The sequence below is a fragment of the Agelaius tricolor genome, unplaced genomic scaffold (genome assembly GCF_023055355.1).
Source record: "Agelaius tricolor isolate 1412-34295 unplaced genomic scaffold, bAgeTri1.0.p SCAF_35, whole genome shotgun sequence".
Taxonomy (NCBI): domain Eukaryota; kingdom Metazoa; phylum Chordata; class Aves; order Passeriformes; family Icteridae; genus Agelaius; species Agelaius tricolor.
In genome coordinates this window covers 6,178,703-6,200,525 of record NW_027269295.1, presented here as the reverse complement: position 1 = coordinate 6,200,525, position 21,823 = coordinate 6,178,703, and the positions used below count along the sequence as shown (strand labels likewise).

The window sequence follows — 21,823 nt, the reverse complement described above, 5'->3', positions numbered from 1 at the left end:
AAATTCAACACAAATCGGCATGATGCAGGCACAAACCTCCCAGGGACGAACAAGGTTGCACTCAGCAATGCGCACCCTCCCCTTCCCTGCTTGTCCTGGAATGAGACAAGTGCTTTGCTAATGTTCCAGCTCTGTGTTTTAAATAGCCCTGTGTCTACCCAGCTAAATAGTGGCAGAGAAACCCTGTCTGGAAGAAGGCTGTTTCTAGAAGGAAAACAGTCAGAGGAAATGTTTTTTGCCAGAAACGTTGGAAATCATACAAAACAAAAAGGCAGCATGTGAAAGAATTCGCTGCTGAGCGCTCCCCAGTGTTTTTGTTCAGGCTCACAAAATGCTTCTTTTCAGAGCAATTACCAGATAAGACCAATAAAGGTGACAGTCCCTTCCCAGAAAGAGCGTGACCCACCCCACGGCCCATCTGATGCCAGGTATGTTGTTCAGAGCCTTCTCCTGGCCGTGGGAGTTCTGGCTCTGGAGTGAGCACAACTCAGCCTGAGAAAGTGACCAGCCATCTGACCCAACAGGGTCGCTCTCAGCCTTCATGGTTTCCTCTGGCTCTGACTGAGCTGTATATCTCTAGCACAATTCAGATGACTCTTTGGGGTACCTGAATTTATTTCAGCATCTTACATGTGTCACTCTTCCAAACAGACTCATTAAAATGGCTTGGGCAGGGAGGCACCTTAACACTCATCCAGTTCCAACCCCCTGCCATGGGTACGGACACCTTCCATCAGATCAGGTTGCTCCAAGCCCCATCCAAGCTGGCCTGGGATACTTCCAGGGATGGGGCAGCCACAGCTTCTCTGGGCAATCCATGCCAGGATATCACAAGCCTCACTGGGAAGAATTTCTTCTTTGTACATAATTTAGCCTGCTCTCCCTGTCAGCTTTAAAAACACCAAATACCCAAACACCTTTTTGAGGTGAGCCACATGAGGTGAGGAGCCCTCATTGCATCTCTTCCTCTATTTCTCTCCAGTGCTGATATCTCAGGGGTGAATCGTTGTTTACCCAGCAAACCCCTGTGGTGTGAAGTTTCCTTTGAGCAGGTGAGCTGGTGGCAAGCTATGCTCCACTGGGACAACATGGAGCAAGGAGGGAACTTTGCTCCATGCAGGAGCAGATGCTGTGGTCTTGAACCAGCCTTGTCCTCTCTGCAAGAGAGCTTCTGTTATTCAAAAGTGTCTTGCAGGTTTCTACACATCTGTTTCTTGTTCATATCCCTCCAGAGAGATTATCAAGAAATACAAGGCATCCACAACCCCATTACAGTTGAATGGGAGCCCCAGGTACCCTGCACCTTCTGTAGTCTGCTCCAGACAGTCTTCAAAGGCCAAAGACTGCAGTGTGGCTGCTGACTTTAATCCCTGTTCTTTGCAATGCTCAGAGACTGTGGCTATTTATACTGCTCTTATTGCAAAGCTGAAAACTCTGCTGAGAGTGAAATTATTTCAAATCTATATGGGTATGATGCCACATGAAGTTCTGGTTTGTAATTTCATAGCAAAGACATCCCATTTATTAAATGGGCTCTAGGTAGGATGTTTGATACAGAATAAGGCATTGATCTATTTGCAGAATGTTTGCAAGAAGATCATTTTGGTTCAACCTGTTCAGCAAGATTCACTGTAGACAGAGAAAGACAGAAAAATCAGCAAGTCAGAGAATCTCAAACAAATGTCTTGCGTTCCAGGGACTTATTCAGATTGTTTCACAGGATGATGATATGAATGTCTTTGAAGGGAATAAGACGAGAGGGTAAAACAGAGATTCATCTTCCTGAGGAGTACTTAACTTTTTTCATCTCTTTGTCTCAGTGTTGACTTAACCCTGTTTTGTGGATGCAGAAGACTTAGAAGTAAAGACCCATTTAGAATGAGGGATATTTTGCTTGAGCGCTTTGTCCTTATTTACAACTTAGGGGAATTTGAAATCTCATTATTCTTTCTTGATTAACATACCTTTATAAGGTGTTCAGCTAGCATGACAATGAACTTGATTTATATATCCAGGTAACCTGGATTTGCATGCGCCAGGAAAAGATTGAAGGCAAACCAGACCCCACACCCACCATGATAAGACAGATGAGTCAAGGTAGGTCTGGGACAATGCCTGGAACTGATCCGGAGGGGTTAGGACTGTGCCCAACCTCTGGCTGACAAACCCACAGCGCATGGGACTCACGTGCTGGCATGAATCTGCTTGTGCCTACACAAAAAGAGCGCTCAGTTCTACTGAATTAGGAAGAAATCCAGATAGAGTAGGGGGATGCTCTGGTCTGACTGCAGCTGGGCCCTCTGAGCACCTCAGCATGGCATTTTTGGAAGAGTGAGCAATAACTGAAATTATCTACTTGACTGGTATTAAACCAGTGCACTACAGCAATCCTGAATTTCTCTAAAACAAATCTTATTACAGCACTTCCTTTGCCAGACGTGCTCCCTCCCCTCCCCTCCCCTCCCCTCCCCTCCCCTCCCCTCCCCTCCCCTCCCCTCCCCTCCCCTCCTCTCCCCTCCCCTGATACACAGAGCTCAGTGCTGTGCTGAGAGGTTTTTTTTAGGTGAGCCACAGGCACTGCCCCGGCTGAACTGTTCTTACTCCTGATGTACAAACCGTCTTTCAAAGACACTTAATGAAGTTGCACTTAAGTCTTATGAAACCTGATGGCCCCTTATGACCCCTTTGGTGCAGTGCTAAACTGGTGGGCAAACTCCTCAACGGAAATGAATTAATTCCCATTAAAGGCAGATTTATGTGCTGCTGGCAGGACCATGCACCATGCCCAAGGGTCTGCAGCAATGCCTCGGTGATTCTGTACTAGCTCATGCTTCGCGGAGAATTCCTACAAATGTCTTTGCATGCTGCTTAAAACTTGGAGACAGGCAGTTCCCTTTTCATATGTTGCAATCAAGAGCTGCCAAAGATATGTAGATGTTTATATTCAGGCATTTCTGTTCAGAGGAAGCATCAGTGCCCTGCTCACTGGCTGAATGGGGGAAGTCTCCCTCTGCACCTGAGGCTAGTCCCTTTGGGTGGATCTTCAGGAAAACTGCAAGAAGAACCACAGCCAGCAAACTCTTTGCAAATCCTCTACCCAGACGCACTGCTGGTCCTGGACTACAGCCCATGCCAACAGCAGGGAAATTTTATTTCCTGTGATACATCACTTGAGCTTTCCTTCCAGCAGATCCCGCTTCTTTTTCACATCAGCTCCTCTGCTGAATCTAGGACAGAGGAGATACTCAATCCTGTCTTCTGGGCTCTCCTTCATCAGATTTACAACGTTTTTGTGCTCCAACAGTAATCACAAGCTGCTCGCATTAAATGCCACACTATTGGAAACTCTTTCCAAAGCGCTCTGAGTCTTTGATCATTCCTTATAATAGCAGAAAAAAAGTATTTCTTTCAATAATGAAAAATGAATTCCCACTTTATCCTTCAAAGTGGCAGTGGATTTCTGTGCCTGACATGTTATACAAGCCCATTGCAGTGGCCATTTTGAACAACTAAATTTCCTATAAACAGCTGAAATTTCCAAGGTGAGGATCCTATTTTTACAAAGACAGCCTTGGAGATTGAGAGCATGTGCTGAAGATCAGCAAAAAGGAAGAACGGATTTTTTTAAATATGGGAATTTGATACCAAAAATTAAGCATGGCCATAACAATTACAGCCATCTAGTGGGCAATTTTTAAAAAATTTAAATAACATTGATATTCAATTTCAGTAGTAAAATACTTGTAAATGAAAGAGGTGTAGCATATAACCTGGGGAGAAGCTTTCACTGTTTTGTTGTTGTTGTTTTTTTAACTTATTCTTCAGGAATACAGAAAATCTCAAATATTTTCCTTCTTGCATTGTAGTCTACAAATATTAGGAAAATAAGATCTCATTTGGTGCTACTGTTTTAATGAGGGACTTGCTGAGAGCATCCAACAAAGTGTGCTATTGTTCACACTGCAGCTGAAGGGACAGGACTGAATTTTTTAACTGAGATTTTCTTTCTCCAACTGGTTCATTAAACTTTAAAGTTAGATATATGACAACACAAGCTTTCAGTTAAGAAGTTGGCAACAGATCAACAGGCTTCACAAAGTGATTAAGGATCTCTTTCTGCAGACTTTTTTTTCTTTTGGCTCTTGATGTCATCCATCATTTCAGGAGCTTCTCGGGTTTCACAGGGTATTTCATGTTGATAGGATCTCTAGTCAATTTCTACTGAAAAAAACAAATTGGAGAGTAAGCATTTCATCTGAATCTTTGCATATCAAAAGGAAGGAAAAGTACATTCATTCGTCTTTTATATGGATCATAGAGCTGAAACACTGAACTTCAGTTCTGAATTCCAAAAACTCCAAAGCATTTTGATTTAGCCCATAATAAAATCTGCACTGTGATTTCATAACAATACTTTTTAATCCACCTCCAAGAAGGGATAAGATACTCCGTGAGAGGGTTTGCTCTGTTAGAATTTTTTTTTTGGCTTTTATTTTCTTCAAGCTTGGTAATCTGTATTCAAGATTTTAAATACATATTTACAGAACAAACAAACCTTCTCAGAATAATTTCCTCAGGCTTTTGATCGCATGCCTCAGAGTGGAAGAACAGGCTATAGGATCTCTTAACTCTGTGACAAGAAATAACTGGCTGTGAATTTTGGAAATCCTCTCTGGCATGTGTTCAAGCTGGTATTAATGCAAACCACCCCATGCCAATCTCCTGACTCACCCCAAATGGCAGTTCCTGACACTCATCCCATTGCTGGCCTTCCCTAGGAAGAAAACAAAGCAGCTCCTCCCTTCCTTCCTGAAACCTCACATGCTCCAACGGCTGCCGGACAGGGGCATCTTCTGTGTTTTCAAGTGTTTAACTGGGGGAGTGAGGCTGTGCCAGTGGATCTTGAAAAGTTGTTTGCAGCATTAAAATTGGTCTCTGCTCCCCAGTCCATGGGCACAGTGTCCTTCAGCCAGTCCAGGTGGTTTCATGTTCGAAGCATGAAAACCTCTTTGCAGCAAGTATGTCATATTCTTCTGACTCTGATGCAAATCTCTTTGAAGACAGATATATGTCAATTATAGCATCATGTTGCTTCTAAATTTTGTATATATTTATAGGACTCGATGGTCTTTTCCAACTCAAGATATTCTATGATTCTATGGTATTTATGTATTTATATATTATTTACATAGTGTATAAATGTCCAAGTAACCACTATCCAGATGCAGGCAACATTTGCAAACAAAAATGCTGTTTAAATACCACAGTCCTGCAGAATGTTGTGTGTTTTTGAGGAAATCTCATCCCACATTTGCTTGTGCCAGTTCCAGGAGGTTTTTTATTCCTTGTCCTTCAGGCGAGATGTGAGGAGTGAAGGGCAGAGGCTATGCTGCTCTAACTATGAATTTCTTGACCTCTGACAATTTTAGTTTTTTTAACCACAGCCTTTTCTAAGAACAGACTGTGCAGTACAACTTGCCATATAAAATCCTGGATAGATGTGGAGCTGGATTTGTGATGCAGTTACTGGTATTTCATTAACCTTTATCTTGACAAGTGGAAATAACATGCAGTGATTCAGGGGAAATTTTTCACTTGCAGAGAAAAATGGTGCCAAAAGAAAGCAAGTGGGCTACAAATTAATAAATACAAATCTCAATAGCAGGAATCAACTTCCAGCTGGAATTGGCCGCTTGTCTGTGTTTTGGATGCATCAGAGCTGTTGTGATTATGCTCTGCGGGGCATGACAAAGCCACGGCTCAAGAGCCTATGGGTGACCTCAGCCAGCCTCAGGGCCAGGGTGGCCCCCCTCCAGCCTCCCTCCTCTGTTTTTTCCCTCCCAGATGAAGACCTGGTCCTCAAGGATTGTCTGTCCTACCATGGGCTGTGGCCTCTCCATGCTGTGTTGTTTCTTCAGCCTTCTGTCTCCACTGGGCTCAGCTGCTAAAAGGCTTTTGCTCTGCAAAAAGGCTGCTTATACTCATACTGGTCGTGTTGATGTGGATATGCAACCACCAACTCTCCAAAACCCCAGGGAGAACCTTTTTTAGAAGGACCTGAGCAAAATACAGCCCTCCCACAACTGCAGCCTCAATGGTGGCCAGCAGACTACCCTGGACGAGAGCTGGTGAGTAATAAAGACAACTGATGTTTTTCAGACTGAAAATCAGCCTGACTCACCTCTATTTTGTTTCTTTTATTGTTATTTGTATTGCTGTGATGGCAGACAGCAGATCTCAGTTATTGAGTCCAGGCTTTAATCACCATATAACGGGACAAAGTGCCTGCTGAAATGTTTCCAGACTAAATCAGTAGGAGGCAAAAAAGAAAAGGCTAAGTCACTTGCTCACTGCTGCCCTATAATTCAGGGCTGCCCTACTCCTCATTAAGCACCTTCACTCACTGATGTTGGCATTTTTCCTGCTAGTTTTGCCTCGCTCTAAGCTGAGGTTTATAGATAGTCAATACCATTTGTTTTCCAAATAAAAGATCCACCTGGCACATATATTTCAAGACCTGTTGTGCTGCAGGGGGAGCACTTGCTACTGGCAGGGGCTGCTCAGATCCGAAGCTTTTTATTGAGATACTGATCCGAGGCATCAGAAGAACAAAACATGCAGTGGCGACCCAATGCCACTCGCTCTGGCTGTGCCATCCTCCAGCGAGCAGCACAGTCCTGTGCCATCAGTTCCTCTGTTAGATGAAGTCAGGATCTATTCCTGGGCAGGGACGCCATGGAAAATGTCTCTCTGGAGCTGGTATCTTCCAGGGACAATGTCTCTCTCAAGCCAATGTCTAGCACAGGATAAGCTTCTTACTGCTTGAAATACACATCAGCCTCTCAAGGCCTTTGCAACACTGCGGGTGCTGCTGATGCTGGAAGCAGTTGTACCCAGCTCTGCACCCACCAAACAGAAGAGATCCCACAGAGTTCAACAAAATATCAGGGCCTGGATCCATGCATCAACTGAAGCAGAATAATTCCCAGATCCAGAGAGAAAAGCACAAACAAAGAGAACCTAGAAGTCAAAGAGACAAAAGCTGTCTGGGAGACCAACACAGAAAAGCTCTGCCCAAGGTTGGAGGTTTAATGAGAGCTGAGTAGGATGGGACTTGGCATAGATAGAAGCTGTTAGGAACAGTAGTGAAGGACAGAATATGCAGATAGTGAGAGGGGAGAACAGCTGAAAGAGGAGGCTGGGAGGAAAGCAGGTAAAGGGGTGTAAATTTTGGCTTGTGTGTACCAGTACAACCGCTACAACGCTGTAAGATGTGGTCTAGCATGGCAAAAACCAGACAGTTCCAGAGGATCCCTGCAGGAAGCAAAGCTGCTCAGCTGCTCTAGGGGGAGAGAAGTGGTGCTGACACTGAGAACAGGCACTCCTGCTCTCCTGCTGCTCCAAGGCTTGATCCTGGCCCAAGAGTTGGAGGGCAGTCCCTCTGGCTTTCTTTTGGGGGGGTTTGGTGGGAGTTTTGTTTGTTTGTTTGTTTGTTTTGATTTTTCTTTGTATTATTGTTGTTGCTTTGAGGAAGTTTTGGTGGTTTTTATTGTCTTTTTTTTAAAGGCAGATTCTAGATGGGTTCTGCAGTGGCAGCTCTAAAGCCTGCCCCAGGTTGTCTGGGCTCTCCAAGCACCCCAGTGCTTGCTGAGAATCACCCTAGAACTGAACTAAGCCTGTGCCAAGTGCCACCTCTGTGACAGTGGCTTGGGCTCACCATGACAGCAGTGTTGGTGAATCTCTGCTGGTCTGACCCACCATGATCAGGGTATCCCAGGCTAGCATCACCACCCAGGACCAGCCTTCACCACCCACCAGCAGCACAGCAGGTGGGCAGAGGGGTGAGGGTTTGTTTGCACTGATCTCAGCTCACATCTTGGCTTGGGAAGACATGCTTGGCATTCTGGTCAGCGATGACTGATTCTTGAAGTAAATAATCAACCATTCTGGAGGGCTGTGCCTATGTATTAGGAGAATTATTACTTTCTTCCAGCCTCAGCTATGTTAAAATGCATTGCTTCTCTTTATGAGAAATTCTTATCTCCATCTGTCAGTCATCTTGTCTCAGTGGGAAAGAAATCCCCAAGCCCTGTCATATCAGAAAATGAGAAAATTATCAATATCTAGAGTGTATATGAAAAATAGGAGTTCTTTCTCCATTTGGGAGAATGAATCTTGATTGTAATGTCTTATAAATGTTAGTGGCTTCTCAGACTTTCAAAAATGTTAATAATCCTGAGGTACCAAAATACTTTGCCTTGGAGTTCTCCATATTAAAAACATTGTCTTGCCCTCTGCAGCCATCTCCAAGTCTCTCAGAGATGAGTGGTCCTATACATTGCCTTATGCATTCAGGAAGCAGAGGCGGGATTAGTACATTCGTGCAAACACAACAGGCTCTGATGATTGCCTATGTATCAAGAGTCAGGATCCAGATCTGGTGCCTAAGATCAGCTTAATAAATACTATCAATTTCTGCCAAGCATAGGAATAGAAAAAATATGTCAATAGCTGTAGCTTTGAATAGGAATACTTGAGTAAAGGAAATCTCTCTTCTTCAGATTTCCAATGGCCTCATTATGCTGCGTTGGGGAGAGAGAAGGGAGCACAGAGGAGACAGCCCCAAGTGCTACAGCTGGGCTATGAGGGGGTCCCATTTGTCTCAGAGAGGATACCCCACCCCTCTGAATCACAGAGGTGTCTGAGCCGGTCTGGGGTCCTTCTTCCCCTGAAGAGCAGCCACTGACAACATCTGCTGCCCCTCCAGGGGGGAAGGTGGGTGTTCAGGTGAGTGGGCTCAGCCTCCCATCCTCCTCTCCTAGAGCCACACATGCATCCCTGTGCTGCCCAGGGTCTTGTGCTGTTGTTGCCGCCTTCAAAAAGTTTATTTTGGCATCAGCTCCCCATGGGAAACCTGCTAACAGCTCCTTCTCCCTCAGGCTGTGTGACACCAGCAGAGCCCCAGCTCCTGTGGCTGCACACACGTCTGTCCCACTGCTTTGGTCTGTCACTCATGAACATGTTCCTTCACATGCTCCAGGGCAGCCTGAAGCAGCCAAGGCTGCCACACGCCACCATATCCCCAGGCATGCAGAAGAGTAGTTTAATTCAGATCCAGGCTTTATTAAGGCTACCTGGAACCACAGGTTTGAGTCCTGGCTCCATTGAAGCTGGCTGAGGGCTCAAGTGGAAGAACGTGGCAGAACTCGCTACTTCTTCATGCACTCCTGTGATAGGACTCACAATTACATCTGAATCTGTTCTACTATTTTCCTTTTCAAATATCTGTCCCTTTTGCTTTTATGAGTCATCAACTGTTTTATTTCCCTAGCAGATTAGACTGTTCTTCTCACTGTAGCTTTGGGCTTTTGCAGCTGAATGGGACCCAGGAGACCTGAGCATGGAGCATCGGGATTGAAGACACAGTAGAACACAAAAAGGGCAGCTGGTGCTCAGCAGACACCACAAGTCACTTAAAATGTCTTTTGTTTTTTAGCTATTGTTTGGTTAAATGGGGTACCTGCAGCTTGAACAATAGGCAGAAGCAGGGTATAGCACTGATGGGCTGTTACGGAGTGCAAGGTGAGGTTTCAGTATGGGAAGCCAGAGGTAGTACATTTGCCTAGCAAGTCCTTCAAGGCAGTCCATTAGCTGAGCTCCCAAGGAGCCACACAAATGTTTATTGCATTTCTTTGAGTCCACACTAGGGAAGTTTATTTAAACGATTTGGTGCAGGGAAAAATGGATGTTGGCAGGGCTTTATGTTCCAGCCAGAAGGAGATGAAGCTGTGGGAGTGTTGCTCCCGGAGAGAGGTCCAGGCCACCCACACTGGGCTCTTCTTCTTCCTGCATCAAGGTGTGCTGAGCCCTGAGGAGAGGTTTCCAATCCTTCTTTGAGTCAGGTAGGTTATTTCTGGGATGCTCAAACTGGATGCAAGTGTCCCACTGCCCAGCTCACAGATCAATGTCCCCATAATCTGGGGACCCCTGTTCCACCCCACCTGGGCATTGTGTTGTGCTCCTTCTGCTCTTCAGAGAGCAGAGGACAAGAAACAGGATGCTTTCAGACACTTTAGCAACTGCTTTCTCAAAGCTTGTGGTGCTGCTCCAAAGGGAGTTAGTTACTCTTTGCATGCACCAGTCCAGAACTTTTTGGATGCATCAAGTGAATGAAATGTAATTTCCTTCCTTTTTTCCCCATTAAGTTCCTCTGTTCTGAAGCTAAATTGAGTTTTCGGATCTAATTGTCCTTCCCTTTCCAAACAAATAGAATGCTTTGAAAAACTGCCTGTACTTTTATACACCCAACATCTGGTTTTGGTAAAAATTCTGTAACTTTTTTAATACTACTTGCAGTCTAGTGGGAAGGGAGGGTGATATTTAGTAGATAATTTTTGCCCTCATTTTTTAAGGAAAAACCCCTATCCATTAATTCTGCTGCTGGAAATTGAGAAAGCAGTTGGGCTGAACTTTTAAGTGAACAAACACTTATGGATCTATTTATACCTGCCCTGAAGCAGACTGCCATAGGTGGAAATGCTGTAATTATTCCCTCTCCCTGATTTCCACTGTCCTACAAAGATCTCCTGGAGCAGCTTGTTAACAAGTTACTGCTGCACATGGTGAAATTAGAATCAAGTCCTTATTAACAACCAAACCAAATTGACAAAAAATTACTAAAATTGGCAGTAGCAAAAGTGAGACGAGCTGCTTTGAGTCAGTTTTTGCTTCTGAGTCCCATCTATTAAGGGAAGGCTGAGAATTACAAATGACAAATGTGGCTGGCAGTTGAGCGGGGACAGGGACCTGAGAGGGAGTGATAGGGAGATGCAACAGCAGTTTTTCTTCTGTTCCTTTTTCCATCACTGCATGTTTCCAAATTTAGTCCTCTCCCTAAAGAGTCCCTCTCCTTTGTTATCTTCCTACTCTTCTCCCACCTCCTTCTCCCTTGGTTTATTTCTCAGAGCAGATGATCTCCTCTGCTCACCATCCAGGTTAACTCTAGTTTCAGTATCAAAGATCATTTAAAATAGCTTTTATTGGGCCCATGTTAAAACCCAGAAGTGTCTGGTCACCAGATATCCAGCTGCTCCTCAGTTGGGGTTATCCATGTGCCGGTACTCCCAGTTCCATGGTCTCAAGCCATTGTGGTTCATCACAACTTAGGAGGGTTGTGAACTCAGTTACAGCTGATTATGTATCACATGAGAGGAGCTGAAGAAGCAGGGGGAAAAAAATCATTAATACAGACAGCCTGTCCTTTAGAGATATTTTTGTTTTTAAGGCAAGCTTTTTGGGTTTTTTGAAGTGACATTAAACTGTTACCGCTTTATGTTCATTAGGAAATGGCCAGTGGTGATGTTTACTGTTGCCATCTGGGGTATAGGGTCCAAATGATTCAGTTATGAAAATAAGCCTTACACTGTTCAGAAGTACGAAATGTGCCTCTTCAGTTCCAAGCACAAAGTAATGATGATTCTGGAGCAAGAGGATGGATGTGCTACAAATTCCAGTGCTGTGAACTTCTGCCTCCCCTGCGGAACAAGGGAACAGAATCCTGAGCTGGAACTGCCTGGATGGAGTCAGGTGTGCGCTGTGTCTTAGTGATGCACTAAATGTCCAAGAGCATCTTTATTGTGGAAAGATATTTTAACAAATCATCTTTACTGTCCCACGTCCCGGCTAGATGGTGACACTGGTGGGGGCGACAGTCCCCCTCTCTTGGGCTCTGCAGAATCCCAGCTACCAGTGGAGGCACAACGCAGAACAAAAGGGGCCACAGCACAGGCCTGGAGGGCACTGGGTTACTTTATTTGATGGTAAACTCCCTGAGTCCCGGGGTCCCAGGCAACGGACTGGGGGCAAATCACAGCTTATAAAGGGGAGCAGGTCTCAAGGGAGGATACAATATTCAGCTAATCAGGAGAACTGAGGGTGGAACACAAGGCAGGGAATACAAGGAAGGAAAACTGCTTGGGATAGGAGGGGTTAACAACTGGATGTGGGGGAGAAGGGGTTTGAAACTTGGCAGGGAAGTAGCTAAGTAACAACAGATAAGACACCTGACTCAATTGAATAACAAACGCAGGTCTGTGTCCCTCTAAAACCGGGGGAGAAAAAAGCCCAAGAGGACTACCAAAGCAGAAATCAAACAATAAACCTGCAAAATAAAAACATACTGCAACATTTACTTTGTGCAACCTGCTCTGGGTAAGCCAACCTCAACCATTCCATGATCCTGTGATGATATTAGGAAAAATTTCTTCACCTAAAGGGCCACCAAGAATTGGAACAGGCTGCCCAGGGCAGTGGTGGAGTCACCACCCCTAGAGGTATCTAAAAGACTTGCAGGTGTGGCATTTGGGGACATGGTTTAGTGGAGGGCTTGGCAGTGCTGGGTTACAGCTCGACTTGATCTTACAGATCTTTTCCATTCTAAAGGATCCTGGGATAAGATTCTGCATCCATGGCAGACTGGTGGGGGGAGGGAACAGACAACTAGCAGTGGGGAGGGTTACAATGAATCCCTAAGATGAGAGTCATAGTAGAGATTTCAAAATCTTCACTTCATTAAAGGAGTAAATAGCCTTTCTTGATAGCAGGAGATGCAAAGCAGGTACGAATTCAGTGCCATTGTATAGCAATATCCTTTGGAAGATTTGCCAGATGGCTCGCAGCAAGACTTTTAGACTGATTTTTTTCCCAGCTAGCCATATCATCATCCATCAGACAGTCACTTTCAATTGACATTGCAGAGCATGGCTGTCTCCTTTCTGCCTTGCTTTTGTTTATTTCTAGCAGACTTACTTATATCTGGAACTGATATAAGTGGCACGATTTCTTTGTTTCATTAAAAGATTCCTTGATCTAAACTTTAAAGGATTTGTTTTCAGAGAGATCAAAGTCAACCCAATGTCTGGCACGCCTAAAGTTTTCTCACATCCCAGTCTTCAAGTAAACCTGGAAAAGACATTTTGTGGCAGAGTAGTAAACTATGGTGACTAGGTTAAAGTGGAGCTGGCCATGCATTCTTGGGTACTAATACATGCCTATCATCCAGGCTTCTTAATTATTATTTTCCAAGAGGCAAAACAATGTTGACAGAGCTTGCATTATCAGATGCAAGTCAAGGTAAAACCCAGTGCCAACAGCACGCATGGAAAATTAGACCCCATTGCCCAGCCACTCACAGTCAAGCAAGTAAAATATGATTTGCACAGCTGAGCAGAGGCATTGTCAGGGCGCTAACCTAGGAGCCACACACTCCTAAACCCCATCTGTCATGACCTGTTCCTTACTCCTGGGAAAAATTCATGTAGATGGCACCCTAAAAGAGGCTATTAATTCTGGGTACCTTGTTTATTAATTTTGGGATGTGAATCTTTACGTCCCCTGATTTCTAAACACACAGTGGTATGCTGTGACTAGGAGAGAGCTGTCTCATTCCTTCCTGTTGCTGTGGAAGGCATTTTTTCCCAGCTTAGTTCAATTATTCCAGGAATCAGCAGGTCTCAGCACACACCCAAGCCTCTCTGCCTGTTACCTGCCAGTGCCATGGAAAGGATGGGGTGTGTGCGGGCACTTTGAAGGAGCAAAGCTGAACAGAATTGTTGAGTGTTATTGTGGAGGGTTGGAATACATCCTGGATATGAATCATCTTGCTCTTTCTGACCTACTGTCCTAATTGAAACTCATTTACTCCTCAGATGCTCATCACTGCCTGGGTCGTACCTTTTCATAATGAAGCAGCAGCCTAGAGCTGCAGGTGTTTGCCCCACTCCTTCATTACGTGACAAATTAGAGGAGATTTAGTACACAGACATGCTGAATCATGGATCATCCTCCCCAAACATGACCCCAAATTGCTGTCCTTTTGTTTTGTTGTTTTCTGTGGCAGGGTCATGCCAGGACATGGCTTTCCATTGGCTATATGAATTTTACTGCTGTGCATATTCCAGTAAAATCAAAGGAATTAGAAAAGGGATTCTGTAGAAGCTTTTTTTGTCAGGGTCTTTACACTCATTAGTTATAGTTTAGAGCACAAGCTGCAGGGCAGGACCAGCAGAGTTGCTCCTGTTTGATTGTGCAGGTGTTGATGCTTCTTCAGGAACCTCCATCACTTTGTAGATCAGAGATGATAGATGTCTCAGACTCATTTTTCCAACACATTTAAGAAGCATGCTCTTCCCTGATCATCTCATATCTCTATTTATTAAAGGGAGGACTGATTGCCTGCTCCAAGACGCCCATAGTAACAGTCTGCCTGGCCTCATCCCTTTGAAGAATTTCCATCCAAGGGCTTATCTTTGCTGCAGAATGAGTTGGGACTTCTGGCCAAGAGTGCTCTGCTCCCTGCTCTGCCTGCAGTCCTCCTGGCAGGGTAGCAATAAATGGCAGCTGAGTAACCCACCAGTTGTTATAGATGAAGAGGTTAAATGTTGGAGTGACTGCAGACATTGAATCCATTGCTGTCCTTGGCAAATCTCCTGGTGGCTTCCCTTGAGTCTTCCCAGTGATGTTCTTCCCTGTCATCTAGGCACTTCCCTGATTCAGCCGAACTGGGGACATTAACAATTAATTGTGCCCATTTGGACGTCACTTGGGCAGGCTGCTGTCAAACATTTAGAAAGAACAATCTGGATAGGAATACTGGCCTTTCAAAACACACTTCTGGCAATAGAAGTGAGAGCTGTCAAGTGCAGCCTGGGCTGGGAGTAACAACCAACACTAACCTTTCTGGGGAAGCCATGATGCTTTTATGTATTTCACCCCTATCTTTGTTAAGGGTTCTGACAGCATTTTTTAAAATCTTAAGATCTGTTGCTTTCTTCACTTTTAGAGATTCCTTTTTTTATTCCATTACATCTTTTAAATATGTCTTTATTTTGCAAAAGTACAGCCTTTGCGCTGATCAGCAAGAAGAGACCAGATCCTTAACTCTGGCTGGATTCCGAGCCAGCTTTAGATCAGCTCTGAATTTTAGATTTACTCCTCCTTACCAATTTAAGATTTTTTTTACAATTAGTTTTATTCTTAAGGAATTGTCTCTGGAAATGCATTTCAACTATTTTTTTTTTTTTTTATTCTACAGAAGGAAACTCTTGGAGAAAATATCATCCAACTCAGAAGAGAACTTTCAGGGAGCAGATCTCCTGGTGAAGGAACAATTACATTACTATCTCTCTGGAGCTGGAGATAAATGGGCTTTATCCTCTTTGAGGCAAAGCATTTATCAGACAACAAAAGTTACAATTACTGGCAAGGAACAAGGTGTGACTGTGCAGCAACAAGTGCTTCTGGAGAATCTAAGCCCGATGCATGTGCTAAAGTTACTCTTTATTTTCTGATATGAAACCAGTCCCACATACAAAGGAAACAAATTTCAGCCTCTTCCTTACTCGGTTTTCAACAGCTGCTCAGTTGCTCAATAGTTCAGCTAGCCAGAAAGGAGATGTTCATAGATAACTGGAAACAAAACTAATTTCTGCCACTTCCATGACTGGTTTCAATCCCAGATCCTCCAGCTCAGGGCTGGCATCTTTTGCAAATCCTCAGAAGTGGGATTGCTGGTTAATAATTGCTGTAATTCATTTAGGTCATAACCCTTCTTCTTCTCTTTCTTTTCACTGCCTGAGGGAGAGCTGAAACAGAGATGACCCAAGGCATGAGTGCTGGTTTAACTTACTGCCACAGTCAGCTAAATCTGAGCTCTCTGCTCAATATACATGGCTCAGTTCACCTCGGGTCTCTGGCATTGCTTCTTCCAATTGCCCTTCTTATACTTAAATTTCAAAACCTGAGAATTCTTCAATATATAAGCATAATCACACTGTTATACCTCCAAATGAATATGAGACTATTTTCAGGATTTAAAAAAAAATCCATTTAATATACTAGGGTCTGTATTTTCTTGCTCATGTAAGCAGGTACTTTTAAGAAAAGTCTGTTCTGAGAAGTGTCATGTGTGTATGCAGCCTTGGATTAGACTGAAAAGAAATTTTGAGAATTTATGGAAAAGGTTTTAGTGAGAAAACATCCTCAGCTATATAGCCTTAGAAACTAGACAGTTAGAGTTGGAGCTCAGAGAATGGCTATGAATATGGAGAGCCAGGAGTTGGAATAATCTCAAGGGAGGCAACTGCACCAGCCAGGATGAAAGATGAGTTTCAGCAGAAAATTGATCAAGATAACGAAGCAGGGGGAAGATGTCTTGTGACAGCAGCTGGATTTGTAGCATCTAGCCTCAAATAGGAGCATGAAGCATAAGTTTGCTTGGAGGAGGAAAAAATCAATCAGGGAATTTCACATAGGATTGTGAGACTATAGAACACTCCAAGGCACCCTGGAACACTGCACCATTTACCCTAATCGGGGGGTGAGTCAGCACTCAATTATACTCAGGCAATTTTATATTCAGTTTTTATGCGTTGGCGACAAAGCAATTTAGATAATATGGTCACACAGCAGAATCACTTTCTTTACAAATCTGAGTTCCATTACCTACAATAAAAAGTATGTCACTCCAAGTGCTCATTTCCCAGCATGGAAGATAAACATCATGGGGGATCAAGAAGAAATCTCTTCTTCCCATTGTCAAACTCAATGCAATTGTGTGACATGGCTGTTTTATCCCTGCTTCTGAAGATCTTAGTTACAGCTACTCTTGAGACTGCACAGATCCACTGCTGTGTGCAGCAGCTGTCTGAAGTCTTTGCATTAATAATAGCACATGAGATAATGGCTCCTATTGGGTTGTGTGTTCTAGAGAAAACATTCTGTTCTAATGAAGTGGGTCATATATATGTAGGTACACGAAGGTAGCTCAGTCTATCCATCATAGGGTAAAGAGCTGTGACCTGTGAAACAGAAGAACCTCTCTGAAATTGTGTTATTGGCAAGTCCCATGAGCACTGTCCTGGGGGATTTCAAGGTGCGGCTTTATGCAGCCTTTTGATATCAGTTCAGGAAAGACATTATGCTAACATGACCTTTTGCTTAATCTTTTAAGGCACTTATTATATTAAATTGGGAATTACACCTTTAGGAATCAGAAGTTGGAGAGGAAATGAGTGATTTACTATTTGAACCGAGTGAACATTTCAATGCCAGTGACAGACTGAGTCGCTCATGTTCTTTACATGAACAGGATGCACAAACTGTGTAAAATCTGCTATGTATGTCTCAGGAGCAAACACACAGCTTGAATCTTCATTCCCTTCCATTATTCCTGTCTCTGAGACTTCTTGGACTTTAATAGGAGCTGAGTAAGGACCAGATCTGTAGCACAGCAAGCTCAAAGAGAAATTTCCATTGACTTTTTTTCCCCCGTGGATAATACCCTTAAAGATTCAGGGTCAAACCTTCAACTGTCACACCCTGATATCTTTCCACTCAACTAGCTCTTCATGTCTGCACAAGTACTGGGTTCCTGTTCAGCTGAAAAGAAACACCCTTGTTGTTTTTTGTTTGTTTTTTTATAAAATACAGATAGTTTTCATGATCTTCTCATGGGGACGATTTTCAGACTGTATTTATCAAGACACAGATATTTGAACTCACTTACTTTGAAGTCACCATCACTCACACTGTCACAGCATGACAGCACAGCAGGTTAACTCAGCACTTCTCATATCAAACTACCTTCAGACCTAGTATCAACACTTCTAACCAGTGCCTTTCCTCAAGGTGATATTCTGCCTGTCACCGGGTAGGCACTAATTAAACTCTCCAAGTCCGGGGCTCAGAATAAAACACTGTTACTGATAGAAATACCATGAAGAAAGGCATAAGAAACCCAGTCAACAGCCACGCGCTCCAGAGAAAAGAGATTGCCTGAAAGCTTAAAATATGGATGGCTTCTTACTGAGCTGCACTGTTCTTGGTTGTTTTAAATTCTTCGGCAAGAAACAAGGGAGATCTTCTGGGGATGTTAAAATTATATTTTGTTCTGGATTTTATTGCATAAAACTGAGGCACCTTCCAATCTTGATAATAAATTGACAGTGCATGGAAACATCCTTCCTCCCCTTCTCATTCAAGGTGTGTCTACATCACTTTGTTGAAAAACTAGAAAACAGTGAAGGCCTCACTGATCTTTCCTAAGTAAACAAAAAAGCATTGCTGGGAGACCCAATGGGTGCAGATTTCCTTTAGAGGACATTGTGGTTAGTCAGAAAAGGTGGTATTGGCTGGATCTTTGCATAAATAAAGTTGAGTTTCCATTTCTTTCAAAAAGAGACACCTGATAGTTGTCAGATGATATATTTTTTACCCAAGCTGATGATAATCAAAACATCACTGTTTTGGTAAACAGTCACCCCTCTATTGCTCCTTCTTTCAGTTTAAATGGACTGAATGAAAGCTATTTCTTTGTACTGATGTTTTTTCCCATTTACTATATATTTTTTTCACATTTAGAATCTCTCTTGAATAAGACTGAACGGCTTTCCTGGAATTCCCTTTTCAGGAAAACAAATATTTACTTGCCTTCCTGGAAAATGCTAAGTACACAAAATTCTTAAGCAAATTCCTAGTGAGACATTTTCAAGCTACTTTCATCTATTTAAAGACTGAAAGGGCAAAAGACCGGCCCTTCATCTTCAGTGTTTATTTTTGATCCCCATGAAAGTACTGACAGTTTAAAAAGCAGCTTTCTGTCTCTTTAAAACTGTTTATGAATCATTGTTTGGAATGAGCATAGTAAAGAATTTGAAGCTGATTAACTTAGATGTTTCATGGCTATCAGCTACGACAGTCCTCACCTCATAATTTTATCTATTAACAGATACTGCACAACTAACTGACATTAAACTGGCAGGTTTCCAGCACAAAGGTGAACTCAAGTAAAAAACTATATTGAATTTTAATAAAACTTTCTTCAAAGGTCAACCTCTCTAACGTATGAAATCAATCCTCCTTCTTCAGCCCATTTATTCACAGCTATAGGAAATTCTGATGTTCATAAAATATTTCCCATTCCCTCTCCCTCTTATTATAGTTTCTCTCTACTTGTGACCATTACCTTTCACAGCAGTTTTAGATTACTTACTCCTCATTTCACTCTTTTTTACTGGCCTTCTCAGAATCTGTACCCCATTCTGAAAATGTCACTTATCAGGCTCCTCTTCAAGAACAGATCCTACCTTATACCATCTTCAGGCAAAACAAACAACCCACATTTTTACTTCAAGTTTCATCCTTGAAGCTGGATGAAACTTCAGGGAGAAAAAAGCCTTGGTGCAAAATCTTTATTTCTCCTGGTTTTATTTTGCCTTCATACCCAACAGCTGCTTTCTTTCTGTGTCTTGCTCAGGACTCTATCAACTTATTCTAGGTAAGCTATAATATTGGTAGCATTCCACTTAGGAGAGGGGGATGTCCTTGTGAGCTCTGAGCTCTAATCTCCTGCAGATCAGTCCCTTCTATTGATGTTGGCCCAGAAAAATGATATATTCACAGGATTAGAGACAAGCTTGGGGCTCTCCTAGAAGATGACCTGGCTGTTTTGCCTGAATTCTGCTCCTGCTTATTTTTTACTCCATTGAAACAACGTCACTTACAAGGTGATTTTGTGGTTTCTCACCTCAAAAAACCTTTGTGGTCAGAGAGCTTTTGATACTGGCCAACATCTGATATGTCCAGACCCTCTTTCTAATCAGTATTTATGGAAAAATCACTGCTGGTAAAGTGAAATGTAAGAGAATCTACATCCCATTTCAAACTCAGTGTTAAGATAGCTGCTGGAGAGCAGCCAGGCCTGGTTGCTCACACTGATAGATGATGGGGAAAAGGAACACATGTTAAAATCAGCAAATGGATAAAATTGGGCTTGAGAGGGATGAATACAATGGGGAAAGCTTTCCAATTTTTCAAGATCAAAGCCCAGGCTCCCATGCTAAAAGGAGAAATTTGATCCCAAATAGGAAAATATTAAAAAAGAGACTGCACTCTATTCGGGAATGCATAATACAAAGCTTCATGTCCACCATCAGGACAAATCTTATATATTCTGTACAGCAACATTCATTTATCAGAGAAGAGGATTCTATGAAAAGAATGGGTGGTGGGAATTCTGAGCCTGTCTTCATGCAGCTTTCAAATTCTTGTCCTTATTGACATAATTAGCAAAAATTTTCTTGGTTATATATAATTGCTTTAAACAACTTTTAAGATTAACAAACTGTATTTTGGATTTGGATGTCTCGATCAATAAAAAATACTAATTTAGATTTTTAAAGAGAGATAGTTATTATTTCAGGAATCAAACTTAGATTTTTTAGCAGAAAAGAAGGGCTCGTTGTCAAGTCTGTGCAGTCTCTGCAAGGCTTTGCAGTAATGTAGTTGTTTTACAATGCAGACATCTTAGATTTGGAGATTATTCTGCAGAGACCCAAACTGTAGAAATTGTAGTTCAGTTGTTGATGGCCAGCATGGCAGGATCTGGCTATGAACAGAGCATTAGATCAAACCCTTCTTATTTAATACAGATTAAGAAAGTCTTCTTACTTCTAATCTCACTCCTGCCTCCTGCCTTGCTCTGAAATACTTGTGTAGATTTGCTCTCCTGTGAAGAAGACTTGTCAATGTCTGTCAGGAGAGATGAGAATATATAGTCTTTCTTTTCTTTTAACATTAATCTTCCAGCTGAATAGAACTGGTAACATGAGTAAAATTTTGCTGCTGGAGTTATTTTGTATTGATTGCATTTTTAAAGATTTTTCTAGCAGGGAGGCAGATATTTTGTTATTGCCATTAATCAAAAGGGCTGAAAAACACTGCAGGCCCTACTCTGACCCTTATGGATCAAAAAGCCAGTAGAGGTTTTAAGAATAAAAATGATCCTGGATTAAACTCTGGCTTTAGGTGTTAATAACTACTACAGTTTGGCCACCTACCTCTGACATGCCATATGTGGACCACACTGTGATCACTGCAGTTTAAAAGCTATTTTTTCAGATAAAAAGGATAAACTGAAACTTTCAGAGGAACACTAGGAAGTGGGGTTGATACTCAAAGAAGTTATTCCTGGGCCAATGACCCATCATTAACATTTAGAATCATAGAATGGTTTGGGGTGGGAGGCACCTAAAAATTGGTCTAGTTGCATTTAACAGCAGATTTTTCTCCAGCATGGACTGCATGAGAAGCTTCCTTTACATAAGCCCCAGAAATGCACATCCCGATTTTTACAGCTTTAAAGGATCCCATGGCTGCCTTGATTACCAACATCTTAGCTCGGTACATTTAATTCAGTTCCTAATGCTCCTCATGTAGCACTAAAGCCATTTAAAAGAAAGTCTCTGCTTTTAAAATCTGGCTTTTTTTAGCAGCTCAGCAGCAGTTACCAGGCTTGTAAAGCTCCTTATGAAATCTCACCTGAAAACACTGATCTGCAGCACTGTGCAGTTTTTCCCACTTCAAAGGGAAATCTGCTGCTGCCACCCCAGAACTGAGCACAGCGAGAGCTGAACCCGTCACTGGTGGCTGATGTCACCTGTCAATGTGTGTTTGTTGTTCCATGGAGACTCCTGAGCTCTAATGTCAAAACCAAACCAACACAAAACAACCCCCTCTATTTGTCTTTTCACCTTCTCTGTTTAGGGAGTTGTTTCACTTTGTCTCTTTTTGATCAAAACAAATACCCAGGACTCTTTCAGATTCCTGGAGATGCCACATTAGTTCCCAGTAGTCTCATAGTTGCCAGTGATTGTAATGTTATAATCTTCACATTTTATTTTCCATTTGGGGTGCATAGTGGCAAGTGACCCAGTTTTCATTGAAAGCATGTTCAACCCTCTAGACTTAAAAATGGGTGAGAAATACA

General features: G+C 42.7%; 2 long non-coding RNA genes across 7 annotated transcripts in view; one reads left to right on the top strand and one right to left on the bottom strand.

Annotated features, from left to right (window-relative positions):
- LOC139602767 (uncharacterized) overlaps positions 1-21,823 on the bottom strand; it is a 29,472-nt gene that overhangs the window by 6,548 nt on the left and 1,101 nt on the right. For 3 of the 4 annotated variants that reach the window (XR_011683423.1, XR_011683421.1, XR_011683422.1), the window contains exon 2: positions 11,076-11,534. This is a non-coding gene — a long non-coding RNA (uncharacterized lncRNA). The remainder of the gene's footprint in view (positions 1-11,075; positions 11,535-21,823) is intronic. The other variant, XR_011683424.1, reaches the window with a different exon arrangement.
- On the top strand, positions 788-20,236 carry LOC139602766 (uncharacterized). 3 transcript variants are annotated; one of them, XR_011683420.1, is made up of 5 exons: positions 6,190-7,829; positions 8,562-8,787; positions 9,375-9,902; positions 11,343-11,586; positions 15,092-20,236. It is a non-coding gene; the product is annotated as an uncharacterized lncRNA (long non-coding RNA). The 3 variants fall into 3 exon arrangements; XR_011683419.1 differs by lacking the exon at positions 6,190-7,829 and adding an exon at positions 788-6,128 and having other exon boundaries at positions 9,375-11,586; XR_011683418.1 differs by having other exon boundaries at positions 9,375-11,586.